The following is a 13,932-nucleotide window of genomic DNA, read 5'->3' as shown; positions in this document are numbered from 1 at the left end:
GACCTCGCTCGTTGAGTGAGACACAGTGCGGCCCCTCCCCTTCCCACTTTTCAGCTCTTGAACCTTATTTACTCTATAGGACCAACTCTTGCTTCCATATGCAAACCAAAGCCATTTCATGACTTTCTGGGGTGCACACTTTGCCTCCGGGGAACTCTCTGTGTCCTGTTAACTGTTATATTATCTACATCACACTCAGTTAATATTCAGATGAACTGTGTGGGCAAACTGACTTTAAGGGGTGTGTGTGTGTGTGTGTGTTCCATTGCTAGAAACTTCTCTGAGACCAAAATGTAACAAACTGGTCCTGCTCAGGTATGAGACAGGAAGCCGTGGCTCTTGCCTAAGGCTTGGTCCCCTGAAGAACCCACTGCTATGGTGGCCGAGGCCAACAGAGAGCAGCTCTCGAGGAGAGGGATGCTGCCCACATGTGCCCTAGGGCAGAAGATGGGTGTGTCCCCATTTCTCCTTGAAATACCTTGTGTGGGGGGAGAGCTGCGAGAAGCCAGCCCTCTGTCCCTGTGAACCCAGCACATTTGGACTTGTCCCTGTCTATGGGGACAACTAATAGTGACCACATCTGTCTCCTTCCCTTTGCCTTTGCTGGAGCAGTGGTTCCTGAACTTGTCCGCACGTTAGAATCGCTTGGGAGCTTAACAAGACGCTGATGCCTGGTGCCACCCTTGGGATTTTGATTTAATTGATGTTGGAGAGGGCAGCCTAGGCTTCAGAATATTTAAAGATCCTCAGGGGATTCTCATGTGTGGCCAGATTTGGGTCTGGAGTGTAGCACAGAAAAATGAAATACACTGACAGCCACATACGTACTTTTAAGTTTCCTAGTGTAGCCATATTAAAAAAAAAAAAAAAGGAAAAAGAAACAGGTGAAATTAATTCTACTGATGTATTTTATTTAACCCCATACATTTCAACGTTTCCAATTTAAACGTTTTATGAGATATTTTAATTCCTTTTTTTTTTTCCTTTTTTGGTACCATGCCTTTGAATTCCAGTGTGTTTTTACGATTACAGTGCCTCTCAGCTTACACCAGCCAGCTTTCAAGCCCATTACTGAATTGAAAGTACAAGGCAGGCACATAGTAGGTGCCCAAGAAAAGTTTTTGACCACGTGAACAAGTAGTGGGAGGAGTCATGGTCTTATCTGTAGCAGTGAAAGTCTCCAGAGTGTGTCAAAGGTGCACCATGACAGAGCTCCCCGTGAACAACCTTGCTTCTCTCTTACGGTTCAGGCCTCAGACACCAACCCTACCCATGAGGTCCTCCTCCCTGATCACCCTTTGTTTCACCCCTGCACTCCGCTCCCCGCCGTAGGTGGGCTCACCCCTGGTGGGCAGAGTTTTGACATCCTAGGCTTGTTCTGCCATTGTCATTGCCTGTGCCACCTGTGCCGTTCTTCTCTGTGCCTCTGTCAAATAACCTGTAAGCTCCTTACAGCCATAGTTATGTCCTCATTTGCCTCTGTATTCCTAGTGGCCAGCACAGTTTGGATTTAGTACGTGTTTGTGGAATGGAGTCCTAAACTAACGACGGGAGAGATTTGAGCTGCCATGGAGATCAGTTTTTTGGAACGAGACTGGGCTAGGCCAGGTCTTGCCTAGAAGGCAAAGCTGATCCAAGTGCTTCTTCATCGTCTGGTTATTACTGATTTTAATCATGTGTCTCAGTCAGCGATGGCTGCATAGTGCTAAGTAACAAACATCTCCAGTCTCCTGTTGCTTCCCAAAAGCATTCATTTCTTGTCCCCGGGCCTGTGGGTTGGCTGGCGTTTGGCTGATTCCAGCTGGGCTTGGCTGAATTTTGCTCCAGGTTGTGGGTTAGGTCCTCCACGTTTCTGATCTGGGGGCCCCGGCTGAGGTAGCAGAGCAGATGGCAGGTGGCTGGGGTGTGAGAGGATGAGGAAAAACATGTTGTGCCTCTTAAAGCCTTGACTTGGAACTGTCACCATCACTTTCCCTACATTGTAGTGCCCAAAGCAAGTTACCCAGCCAAACCCAGAGTCAGTGGGGCACGGAGTGGGCGGGAAGCAAATATTAACATTCCAAATGACTGTGCACTGTGCACTAATCTGCTTTCCTGGCTCAGGGTGGTGATGCTCCTGCCTCTGATAGGTCCCTCTTGTGTCTCGGAGATGTTTTGCTTTAAGCCTGTTTTTCAGTGTAAAAGGAGAAGAGGATTGGGGCTTTTATCAGTCATAGCTTCTTTGCTGCCCTGAAGTTGCCTCTGACTTATTTGGCGTTGGCTATCTTGTTTTCTACCCCTTTGACCCTGTGAATTAGTTAACATAAGAATTCATGCTAAATTCTCTTCCTCCTCTTCAGGAAGCAGTCAAGAATTGTCAGCCCCTGAAATTTAGGTTATCTGAACCATACTATGTGCACAAACCCTGTACACAGCCACATTAGGGCATGCGGCCACTGTTGATTCTACAGGACCCGCCCCCCCCCCCCCCCCCCACTCCCCCCATGTTGAGGAGAGGATGTGGCTGACCAGAGTTAATGGTGGCTCCCGGCACATTTTTATTTTTTCAGAATCTCTGCTTGTATTTCACGGTGTTGCTGAGGTTTAAGGAAACCAACCCACTCATTTACTGTCACCTTGATAACCTTCAGCTCCGCTGGGCCAGAAGGAAGAGAGGGGTTACTGCGTGTATATGCAACTACAGAGGAAAGTCAGCAAGGTGAGGGAACAGGAGACAGGGGACGGGAGGCTGGACAGCACGTCATTCTTCCATCCATCTGGTTTGGACCTTGCAAGTTCACTGCCGTTACGGAGAGCTTGCCAAAGCCCACAGTTGAGCTCAGACCAGGGGCCCCGGATCATTTCCAGAGGAACCTGCTTGTAAGGATTCTGTTTTGAGTAAAGATGCTACTTCTAATGAAGCAGAACGGAACTCCTGGCTGATTTTCCCTCCCTCCTGCAGGCTGCAGGCCTCCGTGGGCTCTGAGGAGCACAGGCCTGGCTGTGAACAGAACATTTTGACCCCAAAATCGTCGAGTGCTGCTGCTTTCTCCAGGCTTCTCCTGGTCTGATTTGGCTGCTTTTAGGATCCCTGCCTCCCAGCGTGGTGCAGGGGAGCAAAGAGACAGCCGGACACCCTTCTAGTTGGTTGGGGTCTCTGGGGAAGGAGGAGCTTTGAACCCAGTTTGAACCTCTGAGGGTTCAAGTTCCTGTTCTCTTGCACAGTATGATTTCCTGTTTCGAAGAAAAAACCCAGGGTTTTAAGAGCTTAAAAAAAAAAAGGCACTTGGACACGAAATGGCTCTTACAAAACAGCATGTTGATGAGTTAAGTATAAACGAATCAGAGACATATGGATTAAATTTCCCTTGCAATCCGCTGGGGCTTCACAATTAGGGGAAGAGTGTCTGTCGAAATGTGTGTCTGTGTCCGCCAGGGTCTGGGATGGAATCAGAGGCTGAGTGGTCTTGCCCACCTTCCCTTCCCCACGTCCCCTCTCCCCCAGTGCCGGGGCTTAGAGCCAAGGGAGTTGCCAGCAAGTCCTGGGTTTCTTCTCTTTACTCCTCAAGCCTGCAGTCCTTTTCTCTTAATTGAATTGTTCCCCACACATCTCCCCTGTGCCTTCAGATGGGGGATGGAGCCAATGTCTAACTCCTGCAAAGACCTCGAACCCATGGGGGAAAGAGAGATCAGCATGAGCCACACTGACGTGTGGGATACCACTGCCTGAACCGTTAGGAACCATCCCACGTTGGCCTGTACTATCTATCGCAAGCCTCCTCGGCAACGCGAACATCTGTCGGGGTTCAGACGTGGCAATTAGGAAAACCACCCCCAGTGGCCAGAATGGGGGTGGGACGGAGGGTTGGCAGCTTTGGTCTTGGATCTCCTGGGCACAATTCTTGCTGTCAAAAGAGGGCGGGGCGGGGCGGGGCTGGGAGGTGTTCTGGTCTCATGATAGTAATAAGGATACCTGAGGGACGGTTAGCTTGTTTTTCACTCAGAATCATCCAGATGTCCCAAAGTGTGTTGGCCATTGTGTCTTTAATTTCCTTCTCTGGTTTTGACCAAGGAACAGAGAACCACCATATATTTGGAGGGATTCTGAGCAGTTTCCGTAACTGTGTTGTCATTTTGCCCTACAACCCTTGAGGCAGAAGAAATCTTAAGGAACCCCCCTGTGTAACGCAGATAAAGAAAGCGCTTCACCTGATGAACCACAGGGGAATTCACTCTTCCCATTATGCCCCCTGCTCCTTCCTCCCCTACTTGGTGGGACCCCTTTGTCTCCTTGGAACCCAGTCTGAAGGCACAGTGTTCTAGAATGGGAATCACTAAATTCTTTGGCCCTTAGTGCCAGCAGCAAACTTAATAAATGTCTCAGGGACATTATGTGGAGTGAAAGAAGCCAGACGCAAGAGAGAACATGCTATGTGATTCCATTTGTATGGAATGGGTTCAATAAGCAAAACTAATCAGTGCTGATGGAAGTCAAATAGTGGTCACTTCTGGTAATGATTGGAAGGAGGCATGAAAGGCTGGAAACATTCTGCATTTTGATGTGGTTGATGACGAGACAGGTGTATACCTATATAAACATTTCTTTTTTTATTTTGAAGTTTATTTATTTTGGGGTGGGGGAGAGCATGCGTGCGAGCAAGCAGGGGTGGGGCAGGGAGAGGAGGAGACCGAGAATCCCAAGCAGCCTCTGCACTGTCAGGGCTCCTTCACCTCACGACCGTGAGATCATGACCTGAGCTGAAATCAAGAGTCAGACGCTCTTATGGTTTGGCTCCCTCCCTTTCTACCTTTTTTTTTTTTCTTTTTTCCTTTTTTTTCTTCCCCAAACCGTAAGGGACTCTTAAAAACTGAGAATAAACTGAGGGTTGATGGGGGGTGGGAGGGAGGGGAAAGTGGGTGATGGGCATGGAGGGGGGCACCTTTGGGATGAGCCCTGGGTGTTGTATGGAAACCAATTTGACGATAAAGTCCATATTAAAAAAGAAAAAGAGACGCTTAACTGACTCAACCACCCAGGCGCCCCTAAACATATTATGAGCTGTACACATAAGATCAGTGTCCTTGATTCTCTTAATTGTATGTGTATGATTTGTTAACTAAAAAGTAGAAACTTCCTCATCACCTCTTTCCCACCCCTAAAGGCTGGGGGGCTCCACTCTCTGGTGAACCTCTTAGCACACTGACTGAGAGTCCGGGCTTGGAGATTGTTGGTGTAGGGGTGAAGGCAGAGCCCAGAGCGAGCAAGACACAGGGAAGGGTCACTGTCGGAAACTACAAGTGAGGTCTCCTGCTCAAAGCAGGGCTTTAGTGACCAAGAAGGGCGCAGTGGAACTGAGGGCACCCAAGTGGCTTCTGATTGAGTAGCCTCTGTCTTATCACAAAGGTGAAACTCAGTGAGTCTGTGGATGGGGCTTGGTGGGCCCTGGAGGGATTGCAGTGCGGTGGAGCCTGCCCTGCTTCAGGCACTTTTTGCCACCTTAGACAGAGGAAGGCGTCTACCTTCCCCCTTTGGATGCACAGAGGAATGTGGGGGCGCCGAGGAAGGAGGGCACTGCCTCCACAGCCCTTGTAGATTCACAGGGTCTTGGCAAGTTGGAGGTGTGCAAGGGGACGGAGGGTTCACAAGCAGCTCGCCGGACTTCCAGAAAGGGGCTGCGCTTAGGACAGGCAGTTGGAAGGTTGCTTGAAGAGACGGACTGGCCTTGTCAGCCTGGTGTGCCTGGACTCTGGTTGGGAAACCTGGCCGGTCAGTGGGATTGAGGAACGTGGCTTGGACAAAGCATGGCAGCAGATTGCTTGGGGTCAAGGCCCGACGGGAGCAGGGGGGACTTTGGGCTGCTTCTTGCTGTCCAGCAGGTGTGGGACATCTCCTGCCCCATCCCACTTCACCCACCCTCTCTCCTCTCCCGAGCCCCTGAACCCGTCATTGGATCCAGACCCTGAGGCTTTCTGTCTCATTTCTAGGGTCCATATGTGGAGGCCTGAACCTCTGCCAGGCCAGGCACACTTGTGCAGGAGGGAGATTGCAGTTCTCTTTTGGAAAACAGTTTTCTTTCCAACCCAAGCAGCTGCCCTCTGCCAATCAGTGCTAGAAGTGAACTATGTACAGCTCTCCTTGAAAGTCCCCCTCCCGGCTAATGTGCCCCAGCCTCTTTCAGTTAGCGCTAAGGCTAGGGAAACCAAACCCAGTGGCTCTCAGAGACTTCATGCTGCCTCGTATTGACACCTGAGTTCTTGAGAGATAAGTCGTTTTTTTGAACTCGAATGATTAGCCAGCAGTGCCGGCTGAACCTCTGCAGGCCCGCTTTCTTTTCTTTCCAGGGGAGCTCCCGGGTATCTGCCATATTGGGGCCACCACTGCCATGCTTGTGTCCCCAACTTACTGCTCTCTACCTGTGGAGAGAGCCAGGCCAGGTCTTTATCTCTGCAGCTCTGGCTCCCAACTCCCCCCTTCAGCAATCTGGGGCCCTTTGGCCTCAAGGTTGGAAGATCCGGGCCATCACGGGCTTTGGCCAAACCTACTGGGACTTTCTACAAGTGATGTTTGGTCCTTGGGTCCATGGTGGCTTTTGGAATAACTTTTGCTTATAAATTATTGCCTTTGGGTCCAATAAGCTCTCAAAAATCAGCATGAAGAAGATAAACAAAAGGCAGGAACAGGCAATTCCCAGAATAAAAAAAGAAATGAAAAAAGAAGGTAAAAGTAAAGTGGTTAATAAATGTACGGAAATTTGTTCAGCTTAAGTAGGGATCAAAGAAATGCTAATTAAATCAGTTACAAGATTCTGTTTTCCCCTATTAAATTGGCAAAAATGATAATACACAATAGTTTAGATGCAGAAAAATGGGAGCTCTGATTTCCTGCTCTGAGGGTATAAATTGTTGTAACTTTTCTGGAGGGTTGTTCAACGGAATTTTTAAAAAACATTAAAAATGGATAGTCTCTTTGACTTGGCAGTTCTGTGTCTTGGCATTTCTGTTACCTTAAGGAAATAATCAGAGATGTTCACGAAAGTTCACGTACGAGGTTGTGTACCGAGGCACTGTTTGTAGTGGTGGAAAATTGGAAGTGACTGAAATGTTCAACAATACGGAATCTGTTATATAAATCATGCTTCATTCAAATAATGAAACACCATGAAACCATTAAAATATGTTGTAGAACAATATTTAATGGCATGAAAATATTTACAATATTTGCTGCATAAAACAAGTCAGATTGCAAGTCAGTATATTCATCATGGTCCCAATTTTATATTAACAACCAAAAAATTCACGTAGATGCATAGAAAAAAGTTGGAAAGACACACACCGGCAATATGCTTGTGGTTATTTCTAAGTATGGACATTATGGGTGAATTTTATTTTCTACCTTGTGATTTACTTTTGCCCTTTGCAAGTGAGAGATTTTTTTTTAATGTTTTATTTAATTTTGAGAGAGAGAGAGAGAGCAAGTGAGCAAGCCAGCAGGTGAGGGACAGAGAGAGAGAGGGAGACACAGAATCTGAAGCAGGTTCCAGGCTCTGAGCTGTCAGCACAGAGCCTGACGCAGGGCTCGAACTCACAAACTGTGAGGTCATGACCTGAGCCGAAGTCAGACACTAAATGGACTGAGCCACCCAGGCGCCCCTGCAAGTAAGAGATTTAATGTATCTTTCATTGTTTGAAATTTACGTTGTTTCCGATTTTCCATTATTTTTTAAAGCTTTTTAAGAATTTTATTTATTAGAGAGAGTGTGCATATGGGTGTGAATGGGAGAGGAGCAGAGAGAGAGGGAGAGAGAGAATCCCAAGCAGGCTGCTCATGCAGTGCAGGGCTTGATCTCACGAAGCATGAGATCATGACCTGAGCCGAAATCGAGTCGAACGCTTAACTGACTAAGCCACCCAGGTCCCCCTGCAGTTTTCCATTATTGCTAACGCATTGATGATTGTCCTTTACTTAAATTTTTGCACAGACATCTGTCAATTCATATAAGTAGAATTTTGAGGTCAAATGTCATGTCCACTAAACACGTGTTACGTCTGTAATTAAAAACGATATTCACAGGCGCCTCGATGGCTCAGTTAGTTGAGCATCCAACTCTTGATTTCACCTCAGATCATGATCTCACAGTCATGTGATCATATCCCGAGTCAGGCTCTGTGCTGAGTGTGCAGCCTGCTTGAGATTTTCTCTCTCTCCCTCTGCCCCTCCCCCTGCTCACATGCTCTCTTTCTCTCTAAAACAACCAAAATGCAGCCCTTTGAAGGTCTGTATTAGAATTCTGACCCCCTACTCAAGTCTGTATCAGCTGGCCATGTCTAATGTCCACTCTCCATCAAGCTGTGGATGGAGAGCTTGTGACTGCCAGTGCCCTGGGATCAAGAATCATTGTTGACATGGGCCCTGCCACCTTTTCCCGCAAGTTCTTACTGCCTCCTAAACTTCTGGATCCCAGAGGCATCATGGTCTCCCTCTCCTTTAGCATCATGGTGGCTGGCAGGTGGGGTGAGGAAGGGAGAAAGGCCCCAACGTACATGGAACACCTACTCTGTGCTAGGTGCTGACTCAGCTGTTGTCTAGCCCTGGAGCATCTCCGTTGACTCTTTCTCACCGTACCTCTAATTCCAGCTTCTTCGCTTTGCCTTCGGAGCGCGTCATGGGCCTGTTTCTCAGCTCTGCCGCCGGTGCTTCCTGTCCGTGCATGATTACCTCTCATTCTGCAGTTGTGATGGCCTTCTGTTGGCCACATGTGCTCCTGCACTCTCCTCTCGGTACCCAGCAGCCAAGGGTTCTTCCAGAACACACTGCAAGCTGTCTCCATGCCTCCGAGCAGCAGAAAGCCCAAGGCCCTCCACACCTGACCTAAATCTCTGCCACGTCCCCCCCCTTGGTTGTCCACTGGCCACCGTGGTCTCCTGCTGCCCCTCGTACGTGCTGAGAACATCTTTCCTGAGAATCTGCTCTTTGTTTTCCCCTCTGTCTGGAACATTGCTTCTCCAGGCCCCATCCTTTTGTTTAGGTCTCTGTTCTGAGGTCACAGGATTGCAGAGGCCTTCTCTAACCTTGCTTTCCCCTGACCCTGCTTTATCTGTCCTTGTACCTATCACGACTTGCCATGTGAGATAGTCGCTTCTCCTGCCCTGGTTAGAATGGACACTCCCTGAGAGCAGGAACTTGTCTGCATCGCTACAGGCCTTCCCGGCACCTCTAGTGGAGTGTAAATTCTCACCACAGCCCCTAAGCCCCTTGCTGAGATGACAGAGCTGAAGGTCAGAGATGGTAATGGACCTAGAGGTTCAGGTTCAAGGTCATGACATTAATACATGGCAGATCCAAGCTCTGTTCAGTTGCCAAACCTGTTTTCTCTCTCTTCTCCAACGCACCACCCCTGGGCTAGTGGCTACTCTCTCTGCTGCCTTTCCCAAAACAGTGGGAAGTGCTGGTTGAGTTCCTGTAGTCCAGGTAGCCCACGGAGCCCCCTTAGGTCATGTTCCCGGATTCCCTACCAGATTCTGTCTTTTTCTTTTCCAGCCTGGCCCATCCTCTGTCTGCTGTGCTGTGTGGTTGTCGGTACCAGTGTTCCTGAGTGATGTATGTCTGGGAGGGAGATCAACCTGCCTTTTGCCAGTGGGGTAAAGTTCTTTGACCTAGTGGGACGGTCCAGCCGGGGGCTCTGGTTCTGGGGTGCCTTGAAACATCCGCAGGCACCACATCCCTTCCCCATGTGCAGGAGGGAGGTTTTTGCAGAGCATTTTACTCAGTTTTCTCAGTTGCCGCCTCATCTTGCTTGTTGTTTACGATTTGCTGAGTGCCCCTACTGTGTTCAGCACGCTGCCGCCAAGAGCTAGGACGTCTTTGTTCCCTGCCTGAGGCCTTGCAATCAGACAAATGACTCAAGCCTCAACCCACCCCCCTCCCCAGAAGGTGCTTACCACTTCAAGGCGTCAGGTTTCTCAAGGTTTTATTTGCACGTGATTTTCCATTTTTAAACTCTCCCTGGAAGAAGTGGAGACAGCTCTGGGGTGAGGGCGAGGGTGGGGAGGCAGGGCTGGGAAGGCAGAATGGAGAATGTTGTCTGTGTAAGGGTTTTTTGAGATCTAGCATCCCAGGAGGCATTTCCAAGGCATGCCATTTGTGACTCGGGATGGGGCCAGTAGGATGCTGGGAACTAGAGAAAGTGAGGGCAGAAGCCCAAATGCTTCTGGTCACTGAAGGTGTAGCAGATGTATTTCTATCCATCCAGGAACCCATTCCTTCATTCCTTCACCCAGCCCTTAGTATCTACATTCAGCCTCTTCCTGGAACGCTGCTAGATCTTGAGAACTGGTCTTTGCCCTCTGGAATCTCAAAGTCTACTTGAAACCCAATTTTATCCTCAAGAGTGTTTAAAAACCTGTGATTCCCTGGCTTACTAGAGTGTTTTCTGCCCCCTCTCTGATTCCTGCTTATGGTGTTCTCCCATCGTTGCCTTTATCACAATGTTAGATGCTTCTGTGTGTGGTGGGTATGCTTATTTGTTAAATAAGCAGCTCCCCTTCTGGAAGCATCATGAGGATGAGGACCTGTTTATTTTATTGATGCGTCCCCAGCCTGAGGGTAGTTTTTGGCATATGGTAAGCATTCAGTAAATATTAATTGGGTCAGTGAAGCCATGAATGAATCAGTGAAACCATGAATGAATCAAGGAACAAAGCTTCATGTGGCATATTACGGGAATAAAGGAGCATATAGTGAGGAGTCAGGAAAGGATCTGATGGAGGAAATCCCACGTGATCTGCTCTATAGGCTCCCTGTATAATAACAACAATACCACCATCAACAACAAAAGCGTGTTCTACCATAAACTGAATATTGGATATGTGCCAGGCTCTGAGCTAAATGCTTCACATGTATCACGTCATCGGAAATAAGTATGACTATCTTTATTTCATAGGTGAGGAAACTGAGGTCTTTTTTTTTTTTTTTTTTTCCCCAACGTTTATTTATTTTTGGGACAGAGAGAGACAGAGCATGAACGGGGGAGGGGCAGAGAGAGAGGGAGACACAGAATCGGAAACAGGCTCCAGGCTCTGAGCCATCAGCCCAGAGCCTGACGCGGGGCTCGAACTCACGGACCGCGAGATCGTGACCTGGCTGAAGTCGGACGCTTAACTGACTGCGCCACCCAGGCGCCCCGTGGAAACTGAGGTCTTAAGGAAGCTAAATAATTTGTCCTGAATAAGCTGCAGAATGGTCAGCGGTAAGACTGGGATTCTCACATAACCCCCTTCAGGGGCGCTCAGTGTCCCTCTCTCTTATTTCCCGTAAGAGATGTTGACTGTTCCTACAGGTAACTCTCACAAGACCAAAGCAAAAGAGAGTCCAGCTGGAGAGAGGGAACTTTGGGGTGCATGGATGTTTTTCGAGAGAGAAGGAGACGTTCCCTCTTGGGGACTTTCAAGAAGGGAGTTTAGGATGGTTAGCATGAAGTGGTTCTGTGGGGTCCACTTCAGGGACGGAGAGATTCTCCTAGGGTTCCTTTAAAGGCTTTTTCCATCAGAACCGTTAAACTACTAATGGAAGGTGACAGTGCTTGACATTTGCTAATTAAAACATCCACTGACTGAATAATAACTTTTTATTGACAATCATACTGGTGAAGGCAAAATTAATTTGATTTCAGACATTCTAGCCATGGCCTCAGCTGGAGAGGGGCCAAGATAACGTGAAGGAGTCGCTGACTGTCTGGATGGCAGCGAGGAGCTCTCAGGTGACCTCAGTTGAGGCCACGCTTGAAGGAGCCTGTGTGGTCCAGCTCACTGTAGGGACATCACGCTGATGTAGGCAGCGTAGAGGTGCAGCCTGTTGGGGCACTCGGCTGCAGGTGACCATAGAATTGCTTATGGATTCTGGACACTAATTCTGGAAGCATTATGTTTGGGGAAACATTTTTGAAGGCAGAGATGTGAGGTGCCTTATAATCCATGAAGAGCCAGAACAACCCCCTAGAAGGCGGGAAGGAGCTTCAGGTCCAAGAGGAATGGTGTGGTTGAGCACAGGGTAAGGGAGAAAGGTTGTCAGGAAATGTGGGAGGTTCCATGCATCATACATCTGCTCATTCCATTCCGGTAAATCATCACAGGTAATTACTTTAGTCCCATCTTTACTGAGGGGGAAACACGTTTCTAGAACTCCATAGCTTGCATAAGGCTATACTACTATTTAAAGACTGGGGTTCATTTGTGACTGGGACTGGTCAGATCGAATCCTGGGAAACCTTTATGTCAAGATGAACTTCTCTGGTGTGGAAGCAGAATGATGATGCCCCAGGAAAAGTGGGGTTTGCTTTGTCAAAGCCGCAGGAAGACCAGGTCACGTGTGGCCATTGACATCACCGTTCACCAGCAAGAGGATGCTGAGTGAGGGTGGTCGAGACTAAAGGATGTTTGCTGCCGTGTTCTGTGACTGGAGTCTGTGCTAGAATTCTGTCCCCACTTCCCTCAGAACTTTGGGCACTCAGGAGACCAGGCCCAGCCTACAATCAGACATGGAAGACTGACCATTGGTCTAGACCTACCCTCTCTAATGCAGTGAGCACCAGCCACGTGTGGCTGTTAGAATCAATTAAAATTAAGTAAAATTTCAAAGCCAGTATCTCAGTACCACTAGCCCCATTTCAAGGGCTCACTAGTCGCATGTGGCTACCATATTGGACAGCACCAAATGCTTTCCTTCTAACAGACGTTTTAACGGACCATCACAGACCAGAGGCCACTCGGCTCTTGCTGGCAGCACGGCAAGAGTGGATCCTGTTCCTCACGTCGAGACCGTGAGGCTCTGAGTGAAGTACTCATTTTCTCTGAGCCCCCATCTCCCATCTCCTTTCCTGTAAAAGGGAAGGTGGCTGTTGCGGGCACTAAACCGTGGCGTGTGGAAAGCGTGCTCCGTGGTGTTCGTCAGAGCCCGGCACGGTCTTCATATCCACCAGAGATAAAGACAAGCCCTTTGGTCTGGCATGTTTCTTCTACAGGTATATTTCCATTTGGTGAATTTACCTGAGGCCACAAGTGTTTCTGCTATTTAACCCTAGTTGCTTTTGGAGTAAATCTCACCAGAAAAAGGAAAAAAGGGGGAAAAAGAAAAACCTAATTGGAGGCATCTATTTTTTTCTTTTTTTTTAAAGTTTATTTATTTATTTTGAGAGAGACAGAGACCGCATGAACAGTGGGGGGGACAGAGAGAGAGAGGGAGAGAGAGAATCCCAAGCAGGCTCTACACTGTCAGCGCAGAGCCCAACGTGGGGCTTGAACCCATGAACCCTGAGCTCACGACCTGAGCCAAAACCAAGAGTTGGACGCTTAACGCACTGAGCCACCCAGGCACCCCTCTGGATCTTATGTGAAAGCCACCCTCCTGCCGTGGCGCTGAAGCCATTTCCCCTTCCGGGGGACTGCAGCACTCTAGACTTTTGCCTGGGTCTTGTATCTTTATATTTTTTTCTCTTCCCTTCTTCTCCACCTGCCCTCCATGCTACTGTAACACATTGAAATATTTACTTCCTGGAGCTTGTTAATTAGTGACAGAATGCCCATCGTTTTGCACTTGGACAAGCCGAGGGTGTCTGTCCCTCTTTGCTTATTTGTCCCACTTTGCTTATTCTGTCCCGTCCTATCTGAGGAAGAGGCAGCAGAAGGTAAAGCAGTGAGTGGTTCTCAAACTTGGGCGTGCATCTGAGCCACCTGGAAGGCGTGTGACACTACCAGTCCCTGGGCCCCATGCCCTGCCTGGGTTTCAGATTCAGTAGGTCTGGGGTAGGGCCTAAACACTTGTATCTTTTTCTTTCTTTATAGTTTTTTTTTAATGTTTATTCTTGAGAGAGCGTGAGGAGGGAAGGGGCAGAGAGAGAGAGACAGAGGGAGACATGGAATCCGAAGCAGGCTCCAGGCTCCAGGCTCCGAGCTGTCAGC

General features: G+C 48.6%; 1 protein-coding gene across 6 annotated transcripts in view; it reads left to right on the top strand.

The window, feature by feature from the left end:
* Positions 1–13,932, top strand: part of NTRK3 (neurotrophic receptor tyrosine kinase 3) — a 400,390-nt gene that overhangs the window by 175,703 nt on the left and 210,755 nt on the right. The gene's annotated exons all lie outside the window — the stretch shown is intronic.

This window comes from Puma concolor, chromosome B3, assembly GCF_028749965.1.
Source record: "Puma concolor isolate L17-30 chromosome B3, mPumCon1.1.hap2, whole genome shotgun sequence".
NCBI classification, from domain to species: domain Eukaryota; kingdom Metazoa; phylum Chordata; class Mammalia; order Carnivora; family Felidae; genus Puma; species Puma concolor.
Note: the sequence above shows the minus strand (reverse complement) of the source record. Positions and strands in the feature narration are given on the sequence as shown.